The 24,878-nt window shown below is 38.9% G+C and overlaps 1 protein-coding gene across 1 annotated transcript in view; it reads left to right on the top strand.

The window, feature by feature from the left end:
* Positions 1-24,878, top strand: part of RSPO2 (R-spondin 2) — a 162,051-nt gene that overhangs the window by 134,960 nt on the left and 2,213 nt on the right. The window lies entirely within an intron of this gene.

The following is a 24,878-nucleotide window of genomic DNA, read 5'->3' on the forward strand; positions in this document are numbered from 1 at the left end:
CAAGACTACATAATTTCTGGTGTTTTTCCTCATCGTGGTTCAGACTGCTTCTGCCATTCACGAGAAATCCTGGTGGCAACATGGTGTCATGAAGGACATTTATTAGGTCAGATGTCTGATGGACTCACCATGTTCATCAACTGAGCAATTGAAAGATTCATGGTCCTTCAGAACTGGAGACAATGGGACAGTACAGCAATTAGAGTGACAGTGATTGGGCTAACAGAGCCTGGAAAGTTAAAATCCTCTTCTTTTATCTTTGTTATTCTTTCAAATCTGGTTTCCTATTCTCCACTCCTACTGTATTTCAAAGTCTTGAAACTTTCACTTAACCAGGCATGATGACATATTTTGAAGCTTTGGAATTTAGGTCCTGGCTCCTTTACCTGTAGCTGCTTAAATCAAGTCCTTAGTTTACTCATTTGTAAAATGATAATGCCCACCTCCAAAGCTGTAATGAAAACTAAGTGGATCAATACATGAGAAATGCCTGGCGTGGTATAATACCTCACATGTTAACTAATGAGGATATTGGTAATATCAGTGCAATTAGAGAACACAGATAAAGCAATTTTAATGGCACTCATCTAGAGAGAGGATCCAATATAAGGAGAGCACAGCAGAATCAATCAGGTGACTTAAAATAGGTAGCAAAATAGACATGTAGATTTTTTTCTATGAATACTCTAGCTAAACAGAGATCATGTAATCCCTACTGGCAACATTTTCCTCACTGGTAGATACTCTGCTTACAGCTTCTTAAAAAAAATCAGAGTTAATAGTATAGACAGAATTGCTTCGCATTTCCCTTCAGAGTGGGAAACCTATTTGGGTGGGTAGAAAAAAACAGAAGAAAAAGCAGCCATTTAAAATACTAAATTTATCTAAATTTCCTACAACCCATTTTAGCTAGTTGTAAGATGGGAGAGACAAAGCAAGAGAAGAGAGTTTTAAAGCATCCTTTAGAGATTTTGAAAACTTAATTGAATGTTTCTACCTTGGCAAAACTGAACTCATTTATCTGTATAATCTCTTCAAGCTTGAATTTATTGAAAAACTTGTGTCTTTTCTCTCTATTCTTAGCCGAAAGCAGTTTGCATGTTATTTGCTTACTAGGGTGCAGTTCTGCAAGTCCGCGTATTTAAAGTTTGTGACGGAGCCAAGCCACAGGACCTGGCTGCCTTTCAGCTGCTAAACAGGGGGCATGTAACTTGCCATCGGCCCCCAACTGCGAGAACTGTGGATGTAATTTCTTTTTGGTCATCCATCCTGAAGTGAATTTATCTCCTCTACACATTTGTTTTCCTTTGGGTGTTTGCCTTTTGTTGCGTGATCCTCACTTTGTTGAACACAAGTAGTTCTGTAGGGTTACTTATCCTCTCAAAACAAGGAAAAATTACTTTTGCAAAGCTGTTTAAGTCAGAGGATGTAACGTAAATCCCATCCAAAGCAGCAGTTCCCATCCATCCAGAGGTGGGAGGAAGAGCAACTTCTAACACAAGTCAGAAAGCTAACAGTCCATCCGAGCTGGAACAGAAGGGCCATGACGGGCTTACGGCAGCGTCGGGCATGTGATCAAACCTCCCCTGTGGTTTGGCTGTGAGTCAGCTTGTTTCACGTGGCTGGTTTAAAGGATGCTAAGGAGATTTCTTCCTATCTGTCTCATGTATAGTCGTTTTGTTATTATTATTATCATCACCATAGCCACCGCCACTACTAACATACATTCAGCGCTTACTATTTGCATGGCAAAGAGTTTGTTCTGTTTTTTTTTTCTCCATAATATCTTATGAAAAAACCCACATAAACTTTCTGGGCAGCCCAGTACTTGCCATGAACTGGGCTAAAACTTTATATTTCCTTGCTTAATCATAACCCCAACTTTATCTGGTAGGAACAACTATTTCTTACATTTTAAAAATGAGAAACTGAGACTTAGAAGATACCACCTATGAGGCTGTGGATGAATGAATGTGGCAGAGCGAAGATTTACGTTGGGTTTCTCAGTCTCTAAGGAGCATGTTCTTAACCTCGGAGGCAGTGTTGCTTTCCTGAACTCAGATGACTTTTGGAAAGTATCCACTTTAGGAACTTACCACTTTTAAATGCAGTATAGGTAAAAATTTGGAATGGTATTTCTCCCAGTTCCCTTACTTTTATATAATGTAAGTACCTCCAGTAAAGAGAATCAAAAGGTGAGGCCAGAAGCAGTGTTAGAGAAATCTGTACATAATTTGGCAAGACTCAACTTCTAGTTTCTTGTTACAGTAAATAAGACATATCCAAAGAAGAATGGGTGATATTTACATAAGCCTAATTATTTATGCAAACTTTCTCAGTTAAGCAGTGCCTCTGTTAACTATATACTTGAGAAAAAGGGCAGTAAAGGATGATCTAATAAGGTTTAAAGAACATAAAGATTACATAGAATCTGGTGGCCAACTATTCTTCTCTTTGAAAAATGGTACTTGTATAACCACAGGAGAAGGCTTGGAATTCACATAATCAAGAACTCCTTGGTACTTAAGGTTTTTAAGAATACTTAAGTATTCCTTTGGGTCTCCAATATACTTTTTTTCCAGGATAAATGGATACAGACACATTTTAAGGCAGATTGATGGAGTAGATGCGTTCTCCAAGTCCTGGCCAGCACTGTGATATTTTTAGGGTCCACATTTAATAGTTCTGATTAGTGAGAGGTGGTTTTTAGAATTTGACATTTGCCATTGGTGTAAACATAAGAGAGTTGGATTTGAGAGCTGTCCTTAGTCATGTAAACTTGAGGCTTTAGCATTTGAACATATTTAGGATTAATGACCAGTGGAATCTGGTTTAGAATGGTATCTAGATGGATTTGCCTTTGCGACCCCCACTCCTGACTTCTCCCTAAAACCTTGATAAGGATGAAATGGATGACACTGTAAACTAAAACCAACGGGCAACTTGTCATCAGAATCCAGAAGGAAGTTTCAGTAAGAACCGAAAGGACTATATTTAAAAACTTAAATGGAGGGTCATTTACATTATGCTGCTGATGACCATGTCTCCCTGAAAGCTAGAAGTACTTTATGCACTCGCAACTGACTGGGTCCTGGGTCAGAACTGAAAGTTCCGTGTCAAATAGAAAACTGGAGGGATGTCCTTTCGTTGTGTGGCCTCAGCTTAATAACAAAATGATAATTGTAACTAATAGTGATATACCTAATAGTGAATACTTATAATAGTCCATTAAATACATTAGCTTGTTTAATTACTATAATAATTGTGTGAGTTAGATTCTGTTGTTGTTCTTGATTTCCAGATGAGGAAACAGAGGCACAGAGATGATCAGCATTAACTGTGTGGTTTGAGCAAGGTGACTAATGGGGCCAGAATTTGAATCTGCACTGTCTGGTTTCAGGGCCTATGCTCCTAGTGACAAGGATAAACTGCCTATGAACCCAGACTCCTCTTTCCTACATCTTTCTCTCTAAAGTCTACTGGTATTGCTCTTCTTACCAGTTCCCAGAAAATAAGCATTTACATAAGCATGCACATTGTGCCCTGGAAAATGTGGTTCCCTTAAGTGCTGTAAGTCAGGGGGTGCTGGGAAGAACCTGATAGGAGTGATTGTTAAAGATCATAATTTAATGTGTTTCTCTTTAGTGTGTCTGAAATCTAGACAGTCATTTAGAGAAGGTTCTGTTTTAGTTCAGCATAGTCATAGCAGAGAAAAATTGCCTAAGCATTGGATTAGGATGTGTGTGTGTGCTCAGTCATGTCTGACGACTCTTTGTGGACCTATGGGCTGTAGCCCGCCAGTCTCCTCTGTCCATGGAATTTTCCAGGCAAGAATACTGGAATGGGTTGCCATTTCCTTTTACAGGGGATCTTCCCAACCTAGGGATCAAACCCGTGTCTCTTGCATCTCCTGCATTGGCAAGTGGATTCTTCACCACTAGCAGCACCTGGGAAGCACAGATTACGTTTTTGTTGTTCAGTCGCTCAGTCTTGTCCAACTCTTTGTGACCCCATGGACAGCAGCACACCAGGCTTCCCTGTCCACCATCTCCTGGAGCTTGCTCAAACTCATTTCCAGTGAGTCAGTGATCCCATCCACCCATCTCATCCTCTGTCATCCCCTACTCCTCCTGCCTTCAATCTTTACCATCATCAGGGTCTTTTCCAATGAATCAGCTCTTTGCAACAGGTGACCAAAGGATTGGAGCTTCAGCTTCAGCATCAGTCCTTCTAATGAATATTCAAGGCTGATTTCCTTTAGGATTGACTGCTTTGATCTCCTTGCTGTCCAAGGGACTCTCAGAGTCTTCTCCAGCACCACAGTTTGAAGGCATCAATTCTTTGGTGCATAGCCTTTTTAGGCTGGTTAGGTTGGGAGCTGGCTAAATCAAGTGCTGTTCAAGAGTTGAGATGAATATGGAATTTAATCAACACCAAGATGGGCAAAGAGAGGCTCTAAAGGCAGCCCCGCCAATTCATCCCCGCCAATTCATCCCTTAAATCTGAGTAGACTATACTTTTTTGGAGGAAAATAGGAATTTATGGAATAATTACTGTAAAATAAGAGGGAAATGATTCTAAAACTTAGCAAAGTTCAGATTCCTGATATTGTATTTTATGAGACAGAGGAAAAAGTTAGGGGAAGAGTTTGTCCTCAAAAAGATACAGGGAAAACATAATATTCATAAAATAGGTTAGAAAGTAATAGTAAATAGACTGATATAAACAGAGACCAGGCAAGATAAAAAGTTGAAAGCAAACTGAACATAGACTGGTCACATTAACATGTTCATTGGAGAGTGTCAGGTACAGAATTGATCATTTGGGAAATAGAATAATTATATAGGGGAGAAACTTGGGAATTTTAGCAGATAAGGACAAATTGCTAAAAATGGTGATGGAAAAGATGATAGATATTAACAGTAAAAAATGTGAGTTGAAAAGTGGCCCGGTTTTATAGAGACAAAGATCTTAGTCTGTTAAAGAGATATCTACATATAGTCATAGCCTGGCAAAAACATGGCTGATTCATGTTGAGGTTTGACAGAAGACAACAAAATTCTGTAAAGCAATTATCCTTCAATAAAAAATAAATTAATTTAAAGAAAAAGGATAAAAAGAAAATTCTAAAAAAAGTACTTTATATCCAAAGGACAAAAATCAAAGTCAAGCTGTCCTCAGGCTTCCAGTTTTGTTTTGTTTTGTTTTTTAAGTAGTAGAAATAGCATTTAAATTTTGAAAGATGAAGAATCTAACCCTATAATCTTGTAACCCAGCTAAGTTATCTTTACTGACATATCATGTTACCTTAGTGACAATCATGAATTGTCACTAAGGGGATATTTCTGTAACTTGCAAAAGTTTTACTCCAAACTTATGAGTCAAACTCTGTCATAGTGGGTTCACATGCACTTGCCAGCAAAAAGATTTCAATGACGTGACTCCAAGCAAGAAGGAGGTACAGTGCCTCCTACCTCAGTCAGTCTTCTCAGTAGGATAGTGCATTGCTGCATGACGAATGTTCCAGAATTTAGTAGCTAATGATCAAGAATTTTATTATAATTTTGCATGGATCCAAGCATAGACAGGTTGCAGCTGGGAGGCTCTCATTTGGGGGTGCACATTCTGTTGTGTCAAGTCACTGCTGAAGGTACATCCATCTGAAAGCTTCTTACTCCCACATTTGACTCCTAGGCTGGTGTGGTCAGAACAGTTGGTATTGGCTGATATCTCTCTATCCACATAGTCTCTCCACATGATTAGCTTGGGTTTCCTTACAGGATGGTGGACCCAGAATGGAGCTGTAATGATTCTATTGAAAGAAGTTCCAGAATATTGTGTCTGTCATGCAAGTCCAGGTGCAATGGGAGTGGAGGACCAGACTCCTGTGGGTGAGAGGATGGCATATAGGTACAAGAAAGGAAGAAAATGATGGTAGCTATCTTGGGGTCACACCACTATACTGTTTCTCACTGCTCACTTTATTTTCCAATATAGCAGGCTTTCAGCACTCTACATGATAGACATGAGTTTGAGTAAGCTCCAGGAGTTGGTGATGGACAGGGAAGCCTGGCATGCTGCAGTCCATTGGGTTACAAAGAGTCGGACATGAATGAGTGACTGAACTGAACTCAGCACTACACAGCATCGTTGCTTGGTTAACACAAACACATTAAAGAATTTGTTGAATTGTATTAAACAAGTCATTAGGTTATTTAATTTTTTTTTAGTTCAGAAAGCCTTGGCTGGATTGTTACATAGATATTTTCAAGGATTTTAGAGATATTCTGGGAAATTAGTTGGGATATTTTCATAAACTGGAAATAAATTACTTTTTCCATTTCAAAAATGGAAGACTGGCCTTCACTATCCAAAAGTTTGCCATCCAGCCTGTTTTTCAGAAATGAATTAGATTCAGATAATGAGGATTACTGTAGTGACAGGACAGAGATATACTTAAATATATGACAATTACAAAGTATAATGCCAATGTATTCATTTCTGAAAAAACACTGCAAAACATTGTAAGAAACCAAGTGGTTGATTAGCATTTATGAATGGTAACACTTTTGCACTTTTGTTTACAGAATGTGTGTGTGTGTGTGTGTGTGTGTGTATATATATATAACTTTTGGTTAACAACGGTTATTTCTGAGGGTTTTTTTTTTTTTTTTTCTATTTTGGGGGGATATTTTATGGTGATTTTGTGTTTTTTAGAGAAATATTATACCTACTGAAAAGCGCGTGTAACCTATATGTACAATTTAAAGAACAATGATAAAGTCACCCCAGAGCTCTACCATTCTGTTTATAAAGTAGAGAGTTATCAGCGATTTCACTAAGGTGGCAGAGTAGGAGATCCCCATCCTCCATCCCTCCACAAAAATCAATCAAGTAGAGAGCTATCCACAAACAAAAACAGTGCTGGGAGAGCTCTGGAATCAGAGAAACTTCACCAACTCAGTTGAATAAAACAACTTGAGAACAACCCCACAAAAAGGGAAGGAAGAACGTTTCTTTTCTGCCTTCATCATCCTGTCCCCCAAGGCCACATTCTTGGCACCAAAGGAGACTCCCCAGCTGGAAAGAGTTCCCCCCACAGGGAGAGGAAGAGTGGGCAGAGTGACCAGCTGCCCTGCTCTTCGGGGTTACTACTCGAAGGACCCACATCAGTCACCCCCACCAGAGACCAGCAGAGCTGGGAGGTGACCCGTAAAGACGGTTGCCAGTGTCAGATCCACAGAGGAAGAAAGCTCTGTTCCCAGTGACCTGTCCTGCAGATGGGAACAGCAGCTTTTGCTACCAGCGAAACCAGGGGCCAGCACAGTCACCAGTGATTTCACTGGACTTTCACCCCCAGGTATTCGTGTTTGCCGACACCAGCTGCCCGAGTCCCTCCCCACTACCCTGGCCCCTCCCAGCCCAGCAGAAGCCGGGGGCCCTCTGTGGCTGCGTGAGTGGCTGACAGCAGCCCGGAGCCCCCAGCTGCTCTGCCTGCTCTCTGGGCTAGCCCCTCCCGCTGTGCGCTTGCACACTGCCTGTCTCATGCCCGTCATCGGCCTCCATGGCCGTGTGTGCACCTGTGACGAGGTCTTCCAGCCATGCAGGTGCACGCTGATAGCCAAGACCTCCAAGGCTGCTTGTGGTCCTGGATCTGGCCCTGTCACTGGCCTGAACCGCTGGGGTGGGCTCATCGGCAGCTAGCCCCTCCAGCTGCACAGCTCATGCCTCTGGCCCAGCCTCCATCGCTGGCCTCCACTGCCATGTGCAGGCCCATGGCGAGACCAGGCGGTCACAGGGGGATGCGCTCACACCACAGCCCCTACGGCTGCTGTGGGTCTGGGTCTAGCCCTGTCTGCTATCGCTGGCCTGTGCCACTGCGCACCTGCAGCTAGTCACTCCAGCCGTACGTCACATGCTACCAGCCTGACTCCTGACGCCAGGCTCCACTGCTGTGCCCCAGAGACTAGAGTCAGCAGCTGGGCCCATCACACTGGCAGCCAGAACCTCACAGCTGCCGGTGTACCCGCAGCTGGGACCTCGGCCAGCCTGCCCTGGCTCCCAGCACTGTGTGTGTGCTTGCAGCTGGCCCCTGCCACCACCCAGGTACCTGCGGCTGGCTCCTCACAGCCAAGTGTGTGTTCACAACACGCTCCAGCCACCACTGCTGCCTGCCTCGGTCCCTAGCCTCTGAACTGGGGCTCACCTCTGAGAACCCAACAGCCCTTGTGGCCACTGAAGATATTCTTCCTGCGGCATCACCAAAGACCATGCAGTTGAGAGGGTGCCTACTTGCCCCACCCCTATTCAACATGTTACTGGAATTCCTAGCCAGAGCAATCCATTAGACAAGGAAAAGAAATAAAAGTCATCCAAATTGGGAAGGAAGAAGTAAAATTGGCTGTTTGCTCATTGTATGATCTCGTTCCTAGAAAAAATTTAAAACTCCACCGAAAATTTTTTTATACCTTATAAATGAATTTAGTAAACTTTCAGGATACAAAATCAACATACAAACATACCCTTCTGTACACTAAGAATGAACTACTGGAAAAAGAAAATAAGCCCATTTATAATAGCATCAAAAACAGTAAAAGGAATACTGTTGAAGTAAATTTAACCATGGGAGTGAATGGTCTACACATCAAAAACTGTAAGATAGTAATGAAAGAAATTGAAGACAAATGGAAAGATATCCTATATTCAGGAATCAGAAGAGGTAATATTGCTAAAATGTTGCTACTACCCAAAGCCATCTATAGATTCAGAGTAATCTCTATCGAAATTCCAACACTGTTTTTCACAGAAATAGAAAACACAATCCTAATTTTCATATGGAACCATAGAAGACCCCAAATAGCTAGAGCAATCTTGAGAAAAGACAAAGCTAGAGGCATCACACTTCCTGATTTCAAACTATGGTACAAAGCAATCAGAACAGTATAGTACTGGCATAAGAGCAGACACACAGAAAACCCAAACATATCAGGTCAACTAATATTTGACAGGGAAGCCAAGAATGCTCAGTGGGGAAAGGATAGTCTCTTCAAGAAATGGCTTTAGGAAATCTAAATATCCATATGCAAAAGAATGAATTTGGGCCCCTATCTTACATCACCAGAAATTAACTCAAAATGGATTAAAGATCAAAATGTAGGACCTGAAGCTGTAAAATTCCTAGAAGAAAACAGGTGAAAGTCTCCTTTCAGAAGGATTGTATTACTTTACACTTAAACCAGACATATATGTAAATACTTCATTATTTTTTTAATCTGCTTCATACTTACTGCACTTGCTTTTGAATGTATACATGTTATGGGTGCATACCAGTTGTAGATGATAGTATATAAGATTCCTATGGAGTAAAACTTAGGGAAAAAGCACTTTACCTGCATAACATTATACATTCAGATAACCCTTAATGGGAACTGATCTAATTTCTACCTATAAAATAGAATTTTGCTGGCATTAGGGAGTACTTATTGCTCAATGGAAAAGCCACAGTATTTCATCAGTGTACTCAACTTGTGTAATGCACAATTTGTGGAGTTATGTGAAATGAATTTGGAAAAGGATTTAAGCTCAAATATTACTTTTCTTTTTCCTTTATTTATTTACTTTTCATTATCACAGTTTGGCACAGAGAATACATTAATTCAATTTTTTCCTGCTGGAAAGACCATTAATTTTTTGGCTTTCTCTTGTAAAGAGATCTAAGAATGACTCTATGAGGAAGGGATCAGGAACCAAAGAATGTTATTAAACATATCCATGGTCTCTGGATTTCCCTGCACTCCAGATACAGAGCAAATTACACAGGAATTAAATAGTTTCCTTTGCTTAACACTACCAGATAAGGTGCTAATGCAGTTTTGCCTGGAGAGAGTCCCTTCTCTTTGCTTTTTTTTAATCCCTTTGATCATGTGAATGTGGCCAGACACATCATAGCCATAGTAGAAAGCATCTCCAATCTGCTGTTTGCTTCTCTTCCTCAGGTGTCAATAACCTCAGATTTCCCCATTCTGAAGAATCCCTTGCTCCCTCCTTCCATCTCTCTTGGAATAGTGCTTTCTGGTGGAGCCTTTATGCTCTCTGCTTCACTCCCTGATTTCTGACTTTATGCAGCTAGCCTGGTTTCTGCATTCACCATCTCTGAACTCCTGCTTTTAAAGGTCATTGATGGTGTCCTAGGGACCAAATCAAATGGCCATTTTCTTTTCTTTAGTTTTTAAATAAGAATTATATATCTTTAACGTGTACATGATGATTTGATTTACATATACAAAATGATTACTATAGTTTAGCTAATTAACATACCTTCTCACATACCTACTGTTTTGTGTGTTGGATGAGAATGCATGAAATCTACTCTTAGCAACTTTTCCCCAGTGGTTCAGCAGTAAAGAATCCGCCTGCAATGCAGGAGATATGGGAGACATGGGTTTGATCTCTGGATTGGGAAGACCCCCTTGGATGAGGAAACAGAAACCCACTTCAGTGCTCTTGCCAGGAAAATCCCATGGACAGAGGAGCCTGGTAGGCTACAGTCCATAGGGTTGCAAAGAGTAACACATGACTATGCACACACACAGACACTACAGTGTTAGTAACTATAGTCATCATACTGCCTTTTTACTTTAATGCTTAGAACAAAATGCATATGACCCAAATGTTGCCATTTTGTTTTTGTACCATCTTCCTTGCACACTTCCCTAGCAGATCATGTGTTCAGAACCTCCTTATGATCTAGTTTCACTGGTGTTCCTATAATGGAAATCATTAGGATAGGACCTATGACAAAGCAATCTTTATATAAGCTTATAAGCTCTAACAACTAGTAGCTTAGTAAGTCTTCAAAAATCATATCCTTTCATGATGAAAATGTCTTCTTGTGTTTGAGTTACATCAGTGATTGATTTCTAAATGAGGAAATATTTCTAAAATGGTCCCCTAGACTAATTTGCATTTGAGTTGAATGGTAGCCATAATGGTCAATCATTTTTCTCCCCCTCCTTTTCTTCCCTTCCTCCCTCTCTTCTTCCCTGTCACCACACAACTTCCTCTTGTCCATATTTTTGGTTGTTTCCATATTTTATTTATGAGCACAGGAACTGGAAGAGAGATCTTAAGTTGTGCTCTGTCCTAAGTTAATAGGAATCATTTTCCTGTATTGTATGGATGAAAACTGGCCCCTTAAAGAAACTTTGCTGTTCAGTGCAGAATGTTCTTTGTCAGAACCAGAAAAATAGCATTGATTATTGATGACTCCAAGTCATAAATTTTTACCATAGGAATTTTGCAAGCCTTCTTCAGTTTACAATTTTTAATTCCCCAGAATTTTTTAGTCTTATTTTAAAAGAAACTTATAATTTGTTGGTCATAATCTGAAAAATATAACTTTATGCTGTAAGATGAACACACATATTTACATGAAAGTAAGCTGGCTTCTCAACTAATATGCCCAGATGGTCTATGGAGGCGGATATATTTTGGATACACATGCACTTAGGAATACACACACGTACCTCAGAGAAATTGTCCCTGGTAATTTTGGTTGCATACCTCATTGCTACTAAGACTTTCAGTGAACCAGAATGTAAGATAGTTCAATGGCATTATTTGGTAGAATTTTAAATTCTTCTACAAGAAGACTTGGAAACACACTGTTGCTGTTCAGTTGCTCAGTCATGTCCTATATTTGCAATCCTGTGGATTTCAGCATGCCAGGTTTCCCTGTCCTTCACTGTCTCCCAGAACTTGCTCAGACTCATGTCCATTGAGTCAGTGATGCCACCCAACCATCTCATCCTCTGTCATCCCCCTCTCCCCCTGCCTTCAATCTTTCCCAGCATCAGGGTCTTTTTCCACGAGTCAGCTCTTCTCATCAGGTGACCAAGTGGAAACACATTAGGGTAATTTAAAACTACTTCTAAAAAGGATCAAAGTATACGTATCAATCTTATATTTATCACCCACACATTTATTTTTGTTTTGTATTAGAATCAAACTGATGGGAAGTGATTTCCAGAAGTTTCTTAATTCATCCCTTATCTTCCAACTGAGTTCTAATTAAGCTTCTGTCAGAAAAATGTTTACCTAATTTTTTGAAAAATGGTAACCTAATTTTTGAAAAGTGGTAAAGCAGAAAGCTTTTCACATCTGTTCTCAGTAACGTTCTCTCTAACTTCTCCAATAGATAAATAAATTATTATGGTTGTATTCCCTGATAGCTCAGTTGGTAAAGAATCCGCCTGCAACATAGGAGACCCAGATTCGATTCCTGGGTCAGGAAGATCCCCTGGAGAAGGGATAGGCTACCCACTCCAGTATTCTTGGGCTTCCCTTGTGGTTCAGTTGGTAAAGAATCTGCCTGCAATGAGGGAGACCTGGGTTCGATCCCTGGGTTGGGAAGGTCCCCTGGGAGAAGGGAAAGGCTACACACTCCAGTATTCTGACCTGGAGAATTCCATGGGCTGTATATAGCCCATGGGGTTGCAAAGAGTTGGACACGACTGAGCGGCTTTCACTTTCACATGGTTGTATTATAGCTCTGTAGCTATAATTGTATTAATATCTATTTTTGATTAGCAACAAAGTAGAAATGTCAAAAGCAGTTCTAATTTAAAATATAATTGTTAAAATACCCTATGACCATTGACATCTCTTTTGATTCTCTGTAGTATTTCCCAAAAGTCCTTTTTAAAAATAACCATTTTCATATTGAAGCTTTAGGTCAAGTTTTAGCACAGGGCCTTGAATCTGCTCTGCTCGGGTTGTGAGAAGTATGTATTTTACAACATAGTAATAACTCACTGATTTTTTTAATGTAGTTTTTCTTATCAAATTTCAGGTGATGTCTTTACTGAAATTATAGTAGTTTGGAATGCAAGTCTCCTCTTGGATATATCTGGTTCAGTGATTTATTTTAAATCATTTACATTAAATTTTTTCATGTTATATGTAAACTTTTCATTTCTTATGTTTTTCTTTAACATATAAGTTGAATAAACCTGATTAGAACATAGTGATACAAGCATGAACATAAGCAGTGCTTGGGAAATACGACAGATATTGATGTGTATATATGTGTGTACGTATGTGAAGTAGTTTATTTTGATTTTAGCTTATATATTTAACGGTCTAAGTACACTTTCTGGAGAGTGAAATGCCATTTTCAGTTGTGGGGAAGTAAACTCGTTTTATTAAACAGTAGGATATTTGTGGAAAATATAATTAGCTATGTTCTGCTCTTTTGTTATCTGGTAATCACAAAGATACCAAGATTCAAGATAACCCGGCAAAAGTTGCAGACTTTTTACAATCTTAGAAATGTGATGTCTCTAATTATCATTAGTTGTGTGGAACATGCTACTTAGATTTAGTTAGTCATCATTAATTGTGTGAAATGTTGTTTAGAGTACCTTGAAAAGTGTTTTTCTTCTAATTGAAATCCATTGCTGCTACTCAGGTGGTTGTCAGATTCACAGTGACCAAAACATTTGTCTGATCTTCACTTGTGGAGACTATTTATTTTGGCAAGTGTTTGTTTACTTTCCTTATCTTGCAAGAATAACAAAGAAAATACGCCCTTGATCATCTTGGTCTTGTAACAAACCAATGATAGACCCAGCCCCCATTTTAGGGATTTAATGGTTCAACTGTTTAATCGAATGGCCGATTCGTAGGGTTTGTGGGAGTTTATGATTAAAGGGAAGCATGTAATACTGACTCCATCTTACTTGCTTCCCTCTAAGGATATCACAGTTATTATACCACAAAGGTGATGAGAGAAAGTATAGCATAATGGATAATAAGAGGGTAAGCTTTGGGACCAGACTGAGTTCAAATCCAGACTCTCCTACTTACTGGCTGTGTTACCTGAGGTCATCTTACCTCTCTGACCTTCTGGATTTCTTCTGCAAAGTCAGACCAAAGAGAGAGTATCTATTTCTAGGAATATTTTTAGTAGGAAATGAGATAACATATATAAAACACTTAGTCCTGGCATACAGCTAACAGAGCATCGTGGTGATGATTCAATAACATGAAGGAAACTCATAGTATCTTTCTGAAAGAAGGAAAAAGACTTGTAATATGTCTCCTCCTTTCTGTGATACAGCCAACAACAATTTTAAGACCCCTGGTATTCACGTCACCAGGTATGAGGGGTACTTCTTTTGTTTTTTCAATGTTTAAATTGCCAAATCTGTACCCAAGTAAGGCAGAAGCTCCAAAGTTGATCATAGGTTTAATTTTTTTTCAACTATAATTTTTTTCTTTTTTTTTTGGTCCAACTCTAGAATTTTGGCAAACCAAATAGATTGTCTTTCAAAACAGAATATATTGAGTGAATTGATAGATTCTATAGAGTGAAGCAAGTTTGTGGGGTATAATCACAGGAGAAATGAATCTGCTGTAACATGAGTGACCTACAGCATGAATAACCCAGCTTGAATGAAAAGATAAGGTGTGCACATGCCTTCCAACATGGGTAGCTTGATCTCTGCTGCTTTCTTAGGGCATCACCACAAACAGAATCTTGGGAGGGGAGTCCAGGCACAAAGAGGTTTGCCTCATTTCATAATTTGGAAGTGACCTCTCAGCTGAGTTGGAAGGAGGATGCCATTTATTTTAAAGGATGGTTTAGCACTCCTTGGGCCTTTCCTGGTGGCTCAGTGGTAAAGAATTCACCTGGAGAATGAGGGTTTGATTTCTGGGTCAGGAAGATCCCCTGGAGGAGGAAAGGTCAACCCACCATAGTATTCTTGCCTGGAGAATCCCATAAACAGAGGACCCTGGTGGGCTACAGTCCATGGGGTAGCAGAGTCGGACATGACTGAGCAACTGAGCGTGCATACACTAGCTCTTCTTTCTCTCTCCTGTTCCAAAGCTCTTTCTTTCTACTGCCCACACCCTCTTCAGCATAGCTTTATGTTCTAGACTTGCATATAATCTTGATTTTGCACTGAATCATGTCCGAAGCTGAGCCCAAAATTCTGGATTTTCCCTCCTGAAGGTTTCATTCAGAAGTGTATGGCTAGGGAACCTACATTTAAAAAAAACAAAAAACCCTCCCTGGAGGATCCTACTGTCTCTGGCCCATGATCCAGCTTTTGGAACTCTCAGCTGAAAAAGAAACATCCCTGTGTCGTCTTCCCTTGAGTTCTACCACGGGCGCACTGTTGAGTTCAAAATGCTTAAATGTGTTGCATGACCCCAGGAAACTGAGGCTTTGAAGGCCTTTAACCCCAGAGAATAATTAATATGAGAAGTGGAGGTTGTAGGCCAGGTCCACTGGGGAGCTAATACAGCCCACAAGCACCCTGATGCGTGGGGGGACTGGGTGGGGAGGTCGATGCCTTTCTTCGGTCTAGTATTTACTGATTAATTTGTTGTTCAGCAGCCATTTAAATGATTATGAGATCAAAGACGTTTTGCTGGGCACACGGGATCCAAAGAGTATAGTGGAAAGAGTACAGGTTTTAGAATCTGCCAGATGTTGGTTTGACTCACTGCCGAGCCATGTGATTCTGAGCTATTTACTTAACTTCTCTAAACCTATTTCCTCATGGGCAAAGTGAAAATAATGCTTACCTCGCGGGCTGTCATAAGGATTAGAAAACACCCGCGAGGCACCTCATCTGGTGCTAGAAGTGATTTACCATGTACGTGCCAGGTAGAGGATCTGAAACTTGACATTTTCTTTATCCCTACAGCAATGTCAAGTTGGATACCATTGATATTATCAGTCTAGAGAAGAGAAAACTAAGCCTTAGAGAAAGTTGATCAGTTGATCCAGGATCACTAGCTTTGGAGAGGCAGAGCTCTGGTTTGAATCTGTGGCGATCTGACCCCCAAACCCATGTCCTTAACTGCGTGTCCTAGACGCTGGCCCCAGCCAGTGTCACGGGACTCCCCTGCCACTCAGGCTGGGCCTGGCAGTGACCTATCTGTGGACTAGCCAGGCATCCATGACTCTGTGTTTTAGCCCAGCGGGGAGCAAGGCACATTGAATTCTTCCCTTGGGAGTATGCAATTCAGGCAAAAGAGATTGAGGCTGTTGTGAGAAGGAGGTGAGCTAAAAGGTCATGGGATTTTTGTCAGGGCCAGAGGTCTCTTCATAGTTCATGTGTAAGCTGTAGTTGAGGGCGAAAGCCCTGTGGAGCCCAGGAAGAGCAAGAGAGTTCACTTGATGATGGACAACAGAGACCCTATGGTTTTGGCTCCTGACCATATTCAGTGTTAAAATCTTTGCTCTAACTCACCATATTAGTTGAGATCACTCTGAGTGAATATCTGTAACTTGATTTTTAGAAAGTCTCTAACCAGTACTCTGTGACACATATTGGCATTAAATTGTGGCTATTTGTACTTATTCACAAACTAGTAGCCATGAAATACAAGCACACATAAAATTGCAACAAAAGGTGGCAAATATTTTAGGGAGGGAGGTTAAAAGTACTACAGGGGCACAGGGGACGGGACACATTTATGGAGGCTGGAGCGCCCATCCCCTCATGTCACCCTGTGTTGACTGTCCTCATGTAGGGCCTGACATCTAGGTAAGCCATAGGCTAGACTGATAACCCATGCTCTGATGTGGCTACCATGTAGAAACCATTACTTATGTTCTTTTTACTTGTGGGTATGTCTTCAAGTTCCAAATTGTGTTGAATCCAAATTAAATAAATGCTTGCCATATGATGATAGTCCTAAATATCATTTCTTGGTCTTCTTTTTTCATTTAGTTAACGGCTATTGATTGAAGATCAAGATGGAGGGATTAAATCATCTTATTCAAATAGAATTATCTTAAAAGGTACCTTCCGTTACAGTATGAAGTCAGCTTTGGAGCAACTTGAAATTCTTCTCTGCTTATCCCATCACTCCTAATCAAATGAAATCAGTATCATTTTCTCTGCAGAACTTGATGTTTCTCTGACTTAAGAGTGGCAAATGAGCATGATGGTTTTCTGCAAATTTTATTTGTTTTGAGTAAACGTAGGGTGCATGGTTGTACGACATTCTAGCAGAATGGTTTGGTTCTTAACATTTTTTGATGATGTTCAATTACATGAGAATGCGCATGAAGTGCTTACAGTGCATAGTCTAGAGCAGAAATGTTCACCAATCCACTTACCCCCCTCAAGAAATTTCATAGATTGCATCTTGGTAAAAGGTATGGAAAAGAATAAGCAATGAATCAAGGCAATGTAAATGTACAGAAAGTTTAAGTTATAGATAAGCTGTCATGTACGCTGTACTTACCAGTTCATAAAGGGTTTCCAGTTATGATGAGGTCATGGACTTTCCTCCTAGAAGTCTGTCAGAGCAATATTAGTTGTTGCCTAATGCTTTTCTGTCTTTTGAAAAGTAACTATTGCTGTGTCCTTATCCAGACACTTTTAAAGCTGTAAAATTGAGAGAGAAATACTGAAAGCTGGTCCCAAGTCCGGCTCTGCTGCTGATTAGCTGTAGGAACTTGGGTGGGTCGCTTGAGTTTTTGTGTGCCTGGCCTGCTTCATTTCTAAAGCATTTAGCAGAGCTGGACTAGAGCGGAGGGTACTGATGTCAGGTATACTTGCTGTCTTTCCACTGTTTTGAACACAGCCCAGTGACTGAGGCTGGGAAGCCAACGCCAGCAGAAGCCTTGGTTAGGGATTATCACCTAGTGATCAGCTTTTGTACTTGATATTAAATCTCCGTGCATTTCCTGGACCAGAAGATAATGAAGATCATTTTTAGATTTACAATTCCATTCTCATAGATAAGAGACGTGAAGAGAAAAAGACCTACTGTTTGCAGGCAGTTTATGTTAGCTTTCCTCATAAGAAATTGGAAACCTGAGTTTATGAATAATACTTTTTTCCTTCTAAATCCATGTTTGCATAATTTCAGCAGATTTCATCTTAATTTTGTTTTCTTTTTCCTTCACCTCCTTTACCCTCAAACATCTTTTTAATAGAAATGTAATTACTATATTTTTCTTCATCCTGCATTTGGATCTTGCTATGTATTCTCTAGTTCACTACAGAGCTTACCATTGCCAGCTGCCCCCCACCCCCCACCGCCAGAAAAAAAAAGACCTTCAGTTGGGGTTAAAAGAAAGTATTTAAGAAGTGTGAGCCTAAAAACTCCCCTGTATATATATTTTAAACCAGAGATATTCTTACAGTAAAAGTGAATTATTGCCCCCTTGTGGTAGAGTTATATATTTGTTTTTTCACACAAATGAAATTTTGGACAGGATATTTCCGTCTTCTCTACCCTGAAACTCTTTGTCCTTTACAGTGAATCTGAAATAGTTATGAAAACAACTTGAGATATTTTTGAAGCCACCTCTCTGTTTATGTTCACTCTTCTTAAACTCTATGGAAATTTGTCTAAATTGATTTTCCTTTTCTGTTTGAGGTACCAGATATCAAAGAACTTAAATCAACTGGAGTGATCAATGTTATATGGAACAAACTCATATTATTCAAGTTACTTTTCTGTAATCTTTATTGCTTCACATGAGTTGATAAGGACTCAGGAATAGAAGTTGTGTCCTATACCTGAAGAACAATAATTTTATCCAGAGCTACTCATTGAGGAAATTTTGAAACACCACGTGTGGGACATCTTAGTGGTAATACACTTAATTCATAAAGGTTTAGGTCATCCTCAGGATTACTTTTTCTCTTCTGCTCTCTTCAGTTTGGACAATGAAACAAGATTTTTAAACTAAATGGGACTTCCCTTTCAGCGAAATAAGCAACAGACCTCATGCCTACTAAAATGTCTCTGAGAAGAGTAGAGAGGCCTCAAAGAGAAAAGAAGCCATTTTGTAATTGTCTTTTTGCAAAAAAGAACAGTAAAATTTTACAGATAATACACAGAATTCGTTTACTGAATTAGTGCTTACAAGTTAGTATAAATCTGCATCAGTTCAGTTCAGTCGTTCAGTCATGTCCGACTTTTTGCGATAGGTAGTAAGTATTCTGAATTCTGAATCATTTTCATGTTATATGTTCAGAGAAACCCATTTTCTTGGTTATTTTTTACTTTGGATGGTTGTCACTCTCCACCAATGGCCTTGAATTTAAACAAGATAACTAGTAAGTTATCTCCAGATTGTGTGTAGATTTTAAAAGCACATGCTTTTTTTTTTTTTTTTATGTAAAGATGGAAAGACTAAGTGACTACTTGGAAGTTTCAAATTATGACTTGAAATTCAAGATGTCTAGTAAAGTTTCCTTAGTAGGTGGCTTGTTATTTTTCAACACCATGACGTTTATTGGATTGTCCCTAAAAGTTTCTCAAAATTTGATCATAGCCATCAAACAACTATTGAACAATTTGCCAGTCCTTTAAAACGACAACAGTCTCTCTGTGAAATGTTTTTAGTGGAGTGTATTTTTGAAAAACCAGATAAAAATACAATTAATGAACTTTGCACTACTGTTATCAAGGAGCCAAATAGACTCATTTCCTTTACTCATACTAGCTCACTCTCTCTGGCTTTCCAGCTGATGTAAATAAACAACCATCAATATGTTGTTCTGAACCATTATGAACAGTGGTAAGATTTTTATCTTGGGCTGTGTAGAATATAGAGGGGGGGAGGTCCCAGTCATGTTCATCATATTTGCCTCTTTGGACTCCTTTCTAGATAAAAGAAGCTTTGTGAGCTAGCATCCGTTCTTAATGTCCAAAATATTTAGGTAGTAGTTCTTAAGGTTTCACAGCTTAGATACTTTTGTGACTGATGCCTCTACTGAGGAACATGCTTACCACCACAGTATGAATGCTTTTGAATGACAGGCTTTTCCTTATACTCATTTATGATAAGTTTTAGGGACAAGTTATAGTAGTACTCCTAGGAATAAATTTGTCATGGCCTTAAAATACAAAAAACTTCAATTCATAGCTGAAAACAAACTATTATTTCTGTAATCATAAAAAAAGAGGTCATGAAAAATTATAGTAGGACATTTAGGTAATTTGCAATTTTTCTAGAATAATAGTAAACAACTCTTATGTGTAAATCTCTGTCCAACTTTAGGTCACTTTCCTAAGATAGATTCCTAGATCTGAGTCAAAAGTTAAGAATATTTTTAATGCTTTTGTACACATTGCCAGATGGCTTTTCAAAAAGGCTGTATCAATTTTATGTTCTTATAATGCATCCTGATGCCTATTTTATCACGTTCTCACTAGCTTTTACATATTTTAAGAATTTTTGCAGTGACAGCTCACCCTAGTTGGAGGTTTTAATTATGAGATTTGATTCTTGAAATATACCTAATAGTTATTTTACTTACTTTATGAATTATATTTGTCTTTTGTCTATTTAGTTTTAGCTTTTAAAGTAGTTCAGGAAGCAGCTGGCACTTTTCCAGAGAATTATCAATCACTCTTAAATAAATAAATCTCAGTTGCTTTAGTTTGCTATTAGGCAAACTAAAGTTGCTCATACAAAAAAAGAGAAATAACCCAATTTCTGTTTATTGTCTACATCTCAGTCCTTGTGGCTTTAGATGTGAAGCAACCTTATGTTATGCATCCAGCACCCCCTCTGAAGTCTAAGATTCATTGAGTCAGTAGTTACAGACTTCTAGTCCTCAGTTTCAGCTGCTTTGAAGGTGACTCCCAAGTCCCCATAGTGAATTTCATAAATACAGTGAAGCCCAGGTTTCAAGTCAACATCACAGACTTATCATTAAAATTTAGTAAAAATTGGTACTGGTTTCAGGTGATTAGCCTCGTCATCATAGTTGTGGCTATAACAATGGTAATTATGGTCAATTACATTTGCATGATGTGGCTTACTTTGCCCTGTTGTGTGTGTACATGTATGTCTACAGAGAGAAGCTTTTATCTTTTTCCATAGTCACAGCTACTGAATTTTTTTTTTCATTTATTTTTATTAGTTGGAGGCTAATTACTTTACAATATTGTAGTGGTTTTTGCCATACATTGACATGAATCAGCCATGGATTTACATGTGTTTTCATCCCGATCCCCCCTCCTGCCTCCCTCCCCATCCCATCCCTCTGGGTCTTCCCAGTGCACCAGCCCTGAGCACTTGTCTCATGCATCCAACCTGGGCTGGTGATCTGGAGAAGGTGAGGGTGGGATGTTCTGAGAGAGTAGCATTGAAACAAGTATACTATCAAGGGTGAATTTATTTTTCAAATTTTTTTGTATTGTATTTACCATAAGGAAATCTTTCTCAAAGCACTTAGTAATCAAGATGTAAACCCTAGATAGCCTTTGTATGTTACTGATATATGTACAAGAACCATTGTTCCCATGATGAAAAGACTCTTAACTAAATCTAATAAGAGGAAAAATCATTTGAAGACCTTCCTTGAATTAGGGAGCTTCTGAAAGAATGAAATTCACATTTCACTGGCAGTGGAGCCGGTATTTTCACAGCTTCATGTAATTTGTGAGTCTGACTGATACCTTGGTTCAAAATAATCTATCCTATGTCTGATCCTAATAGCAGCAATCTACAGCTAGATGTTACGAGTATTTCCATAAGGGACTGTTCACCTTTTTCTGTAGAAGAGTTGATAGGTTATCCTGTTGGACCATTTCCACATGTGTGCAAGTCAATGTCATTATGTTGGTTAGTGTAGCTTTGATAGCATCCTTCTAACTTTGTTCATTTTGATGATAATCATGTCTTGCTTGTGATATTTTACACATCTTTTCATCCTAGGAACACAACCTTTTTACATAATGCCTCATAAGCTTCGAGGGGAAAGATGGTTGTAGTATCTTCATTTTATAAATGTAGAAACTGAAAGTCACAGCCATAATGTGTTACTAGACAACTCAGTTACAAGACTGCCTACCTATTGGGTTTCTTTCCTCTCAGAGGGGCCTTTCTCCATTAAATGCAATGTTTTCCTTAAAAATTGTAATATCTGGGCCAGTCATCTTCTTGCATTTACATAACAGGGCTGTTGATATTTGCTCTGTAGATCAAATTCTGCCTGATCTTGAAGATATTCTTCTAATAGTGACTTAAGGCCACTCTCAAGTACCCAGGATATGCAGAATTTTTCACTAGAGTTGAACATACCTGAAGGCTGACAATCTCCTCATAAAACTCAAACCTTTTCTGCTCATCTTGGGCAGAACATTTTCTCTTGTGAACTAAGAAAGTTAGGTTCATGAGTTGAATTACTCTTTGGGTGACTGGCACCATATTTGACCTTAAATGCTCAGGGTGAATGTGCTTGATAATGTGAAACAATCTGAAAGTACAGAAATCATTCTCTGAGTCTAATTTCATAGTCACAGATGTTGAGAACTTAAGTGGAATGAATTAACATGCTCACATGTCCAATATAACTTACCTTCAAATATATATATTTTATTAGGTTTAATCTTCCCAATTCTTTATATCTGAAAATCTTAGTAGCGTTCAGAAAATGTGTGCAAGACCCCTTTCATACCTTATGGTAGGTTATGTTTTCATCGTTTATTACTCAGAGTTGGCTTAAAGTCATAACAACCTACTATGGACCACAAAATGTTTTCAGTTCATTTAGAACTGTCCATGGTTAAATCTTGGCTAACCAGCTTTAAGCCTTTGGCGTTTGCAATATATCCTACATGAGAAATAGGGCTGACCAAAAACAAAACCAAGCAATGAACCAATGCACAGAGATGTCATTTAAGAGAGAGATCTAAGGCAAAATTTTAGGGTTGTAATAAAATCTCCCAAAACATCTCTAGTTGGAACCAGTACCATATAACTTATTACCAGTGGGATAATCAAACAATCATATAAAATAAGTTTTCAGAAGCATTTCTGAATTTTCTGCCTTATGCAAATACTGAGTAACTTCCCTACCACACAGTGTTCTATCAGCCAGCAAACACAAAAACCACTTGGCACTTACAGTTACATCAAAATAATATATTAGGTAAGTGACATGAACGTAACCTTCTCTTTTCAGTCATTAAGCATAGATATGCTGTTAGTGAAAGTAGGGAACATTTAACATTCAACTACATAATTTATATGAAAAATTGAAATGGTGATTGTGATGTTTTCTTTAAATAATGTATATTCAGCATATATCTTAACAAAACAAAATTTAAAATCTAGAAATGTTTGCATAAATATTTTTTCATTTAATTTTGTTTTTATTCTAAAAGAAATTCCAGCCTTTAAATAAATGAAACAAATGGACTGAATTTTTAACTGGTAGTCAGCAGTGAATTTTCTTAACAAAAGATTTTTTTTTTTAGAGAAAACATAGAACTAAGAAAACCTTCATAAAACTTTATAAGTGGAGCTTCTTTTAAAATATGCTATTTTATGTTAAGTATTTCTCTGCCCTCATTAGGTGTGTCTCATCATTAGTTACAGTGTTACTAAATAGTTGTAACTTTACAGTTTCTTTGATTAATGAAGCCTTCCACTAGAGTTTCATTGGGTAGGATTAACTACATTTAAAATGGCCAAATGCCGTTATAACATTAACGCCAGAATTTAATGAGAACCAGAAGTTAACTTCAAGGACATTCAGAATTTAATATGAGGGCACCCTTATGTTCTTATTATTTTACTATAGCGTCCTATCTTTGTTCTTGAGATAAAAAGTTTAACTCAGCAAAGCTGTACTTATTGAATACCAATTGTGCGTCTACCGTGTGCCAGCATCTCATGCGTGAGACTATCTTCCATTCTAAAACAAAACAGGCCATTTCTGATCAGAAAGAGGAGAAATGAGAACCACCTCCCTCACTTGAAAGTCCCTGACCTCCTTTAATCTTGGATGACTCTAGTTTCCTACAGCACGTATCTATCATCCTAACCTCTGGTCTGTTTATTTTCCCTGTGGTGTCATCAGCCACCTTCTCCACTGTCTGGATTGAAAACCTGACCAGCTATGTCTGTGTAATAAAAGGATCTCAGGAATATTCGATTTTTTAGATGTAGGAAGGATGGAGATCATGGATTAAAATGGAATGTTCTATTTGTGGTACTGAATAGCTATACCTCACAGGAAGAGAAAGCTTATGTTTTGTGCAACTACATGATAAAATTGGAAGTAGGGACAGGTAGAAGAGGAAAAAGAGCTGACAGGAGGATTCTTTTTACTCTGTGAGGAAGAGCCTTCCTGGACTGAAGGTGTATAGTACCAAACTACAAATGCAGATGAATTTTCAAGCTCTTTCCTGTTCTAAAAGTCCCATGATTCCTATGTGCTTAGAACCCAAAGAGGGCAAAGGACCTAAGGCAAACATCTATGTTCCTTATTCTTTTTTCTCACAGTTCTATGTAGACATACTTGCAAAGAAATGTTGAGACCTTATGAAGACTGGAAATGGTAACCACAAAGTGGAAGAATCAAATACAGCAGAGACCAAGGGAAAACTGCATCCCCAAACTCCTGATGGAGGAAAACCTCAACTATTTAGCTGTGGTCTGGGCTTCCTAGTGGCTAAGGTGAAGAGGAGAAACAGGAGTAACAGGGTGTGATTGTTTTTTGGTAGTAAGACACACCCCTACCAGTTCCTCAGAAACAAGCATTTTTCTTGCTCTCAGTAAGAATACCTTGGTTAGGAGGATTGATATAAAAAGCCATTTAACCACATAATAAATGATGTCCTCATGAATTTTTATAGAAAATAAAGAGGTATTCCACATATGTCATTTCAAATATTGGCCTTTGGAGAACACTGAGGGAATAATGTTAAAAGCTAGACATTTTTTTCTCCCTTGAGGCAGGGAGAGGGGCGTTTGAAACTTCTGGTATATTTACTGTAGATAAATGCTTATTTTCTTTTGACCCACTGACATGTGGAGCAGTGGAAAGATGTAAAGATGTCTAGTACAGGGCAGCATTGTTAAAAGGAGGAGGGGATAA

The sequence above is a fragment of the Cervus elaphus genome, chromosome 21 (genome assembly GCF_910594005.1).
Source record: "Cervus elaphus chromosome 21, mCerEla1.1, whole genome shotgun sequence".
Taxonomy (NCBI): Eukaryota; Metazoa; Chordata; class Mammalia; order Artiodactyla; family Cervidae; genus Cervus; species Cervus elaphus.